This window comes from Chiloscyllium punctatum, unplaced genomic scaffold (assembly GCF_047496795.1).
Source record: "Chiloscyllium punctatum isolate Juve2018m unplaced genomic scaffold, sChiPun1.3 scaffold_354, whole genome shotgun sequence".
Taxonomy (NCBI): Eukaryota; Metazoa; Chordata; class Chondrichthyes; order Orectolobiformes; family Hemiscylliidae; genus Chiloscyllium; species Chiloscyllium punctatum.
This window is the reverse complement of record NW_027310088.1, coordinates 105,001-107,500: the sequence shown is the minus strand read 5'-3', so window position 1 is coordinate 107,500 and position 2,500 is coordinate 105,001. Positions and strand designations below refer to the sequence as shown.

The 2,500-nt window shown below is 67.3% G+C and overlaps 1 non-coding gene across 1 annotated transcript; it reads left to right on the top strand.

The window, feature by feature from the left end:
• Positions 1–925: 925 nt before the first annotated feature.
• On the top strand, positions 926–1,079 carry LOC140472525 (5.8S ribosomal RNA). Its single transcript, XR_011957695.1, has one exon. It is a non-coding gene; the product is annotated as a 5.8S ribosomal RNA (ribosomal RNA).
• Positions 1,080–2,500: the final 1,421 nt, after the last annotated feature.

Genomic DNA, 2,500 nt, shown 5'->3' with positions numbered 1-2,500 from the left:
CGGTCTGTGATCGACGAGGGGAGCCACACCAGGTCCGGCCCTGCTGCTTGGCGGCACCGCGTCGTCGGGAGCTCGCGACAGACGGAGGGTTTCGGTGTACTCTCCAGCCACGGGAAACGAAGCCGGTGATGCAGGCGCCGGTCTTTCGCTCCCAAATCGGCTGGGTTTACATCGTTGCTATCTAGTCACGCTCCCTTCAAACCCGACGGGGTACCTATTCCCCTCACCCGTCTGTGCGTATACAGCCTCTTTGCACTTGCGGGATGGGGGTGGTGGTTTAAAGACTCTCGAGTTGCCGCCCGTCGGTCTCCGAGCTCCGTGCAGTAGTGATCCCCAGCGAACTGCCAGCAGGGCGAACGAGCGATCCCGCTCTCGGTCGGGGCGCCTGGCGTCGATCGGTGGTCGGTGGCTTGCGGGCAAGCTGCGCTGTGAGTGTGGGAACGAGTATGACGAGCCGTTGCCGCGACTCCCAGTCCACCTCGGCGGTGGCTGGGCCGGGCGGGCGTCTGCTCGGGCGAGTGCCGCCCCCGCCTCCTCGCAGGAAGTCCGCTCGCCGACACGCCGCCACGTGCACGCGTCAGTGACGCTGCCGAACCGATGGCCGGTGCCCGTTCCCGCCTCTGCTTTTCCTAGGGCAAAGCTGCTGCACGCCTCGTGATACTAGGCGGGCGACATGGTGGCGGTGATCCTGCCTCCGTCGCTGCGGTGCGTTGGGGCACGCATCGCCTCTTGGGCGCCCTGTCCTCCTCCCCCCAATAGACGTATGTTTCTGCGGGCCGCACCAGGATGGTGCTCCCCATCGCTTCACGCCACCCTGCTCCGCCCGCACGCCGGCGTGCAGGTGGCTGTAGCTCAAGGTGGGGAGCGTATGTGCGGTCCGGGTCGCTTTCCTCTGGCGAGGGAGAGACCTAAAACAAACTCAGACAACTCTTGACGGTGGATCACTCGGCTCGTGCGTCGATGACGAACGCAGCTAGCTGCGAGAATTAATGTGAATTGCAGGACACATTGATCATCGACACTTTGAACGCACTTTGCGGCCCCGGGTTCTTCCCGGGGCCACGCCTGTCTGAGGGTCGTTTGGCAATCAATCGCACTCGCCTTGGCTGGCGAGAGCGCGGCTGGGGTGTCGCAGAGGACCCGTCCTCTTTGTCCCCCTAAGTTCAGACTCCGGAGCCCTCCGGCGTCGGAGCGCTTGGCCTTTCCCCCCCACCCTGCACATTCCGTTCGTCAGGCTCGACGCCATCCCCCCGCCGGGGAGCGCGGCCTGGCGTCCGTCTGTGTCGTGGCAGTGGGGCCAGCACGGCTGTCACCGGTCCCAGAATGGCTGTCGGTGGTTCACACTGTGTGTGTGTGCCAACCCTCCTGGTCTCTGGGACACGGAGCTGCCACGAAGTGTTGAGCCTCCAGTGGGGGGTCTGCCTAAGCTCTGCACGTCCGCATTGGGTCCGTCTCTCGGTTGGCTGGCAGTGGAAAGAGTGAAGGGAGCCGCGGAGGTCCGGTGCTGGTGCGCCGCCGGCCTGACCGTGGAGCTCGCCGGTTTGACACGCTGACCCGACTCGATGGTTGATCGATTGAGAGTGCTGGGAGCTGCAGGCCGCCCGCTGCTGCAGCCGCCCGTCTCGTGGTTCGTCCTCGGCCTTAAGTGGCCGGCGGGGCGTCTGATCCTGTCTCCCCTGCTGGCGCCGAGTGCCTGGCCGAGGGAGGAGGTTTTCGTCGAACGCTGTGACTTGGACGGTCGCACGCGCGTGGATCGCTGGCTCTTGGCTCTCCCGTTCAGTCCGCACGTTTTCCGCTCCGTCCTGCCACCGGTCTCGGGAGGTACGGAGGGGTTGGCGGGCGTGGTGTGTGCTCCGTCACCGTGCAGGCACACCTACCACGCCGTCGGCCGACCCCCGCACGGTCCTCCTGGCCATCGGGAGGACGGCGGAACGTCGGGCTGTCGGGGGCCAAGTCGCCAGAAGGCCACCGCTGTGTCTTCCGTACCCTGTCACCGTCGGCGTGCCTTCCTCAACTCGTCCGGCTCGGGGCCGCTGGGTTCAGGAGCGGCGTCGCCCGCCGGCCCCACTGAAGGCCGTGCCGTTCCGCGGCTGGCGATCGATGTGCGTGGCGTGCCTGCGCGACCGGTCGCCACTTGAGCCTCGGCACTCCTCTCTCCCTCTCTCTGACCGTCGGGCAGTCTCTGTCTGCTGGTGCCTCGCACGTCCCGGGCGGCGGGTCGTCACCCCCGCGACCGGGCCTCCGGCAAGGCAGGAATCAGGCTGACCCTTCCGCTCGAGTAAGCAGCCGGCACTTCCGAGTTTCGCCTCCCGCCGTGGACGGGGGAGGGTCTCCGGTCCCGTGGAATTGCGCCGAGCACGTCCCCGCGCGTGGACGCGGCGGCGCTGGAGGCGGCAGGGGCGGCCACTCGTCGACACCATCGCTGGCCAAGGGTGGTGAGCGACGTGCGGGTGGCTGGCTCTCTGACCGTCGCGGCGTCGGCCAAACTCCCGTCCGCGGT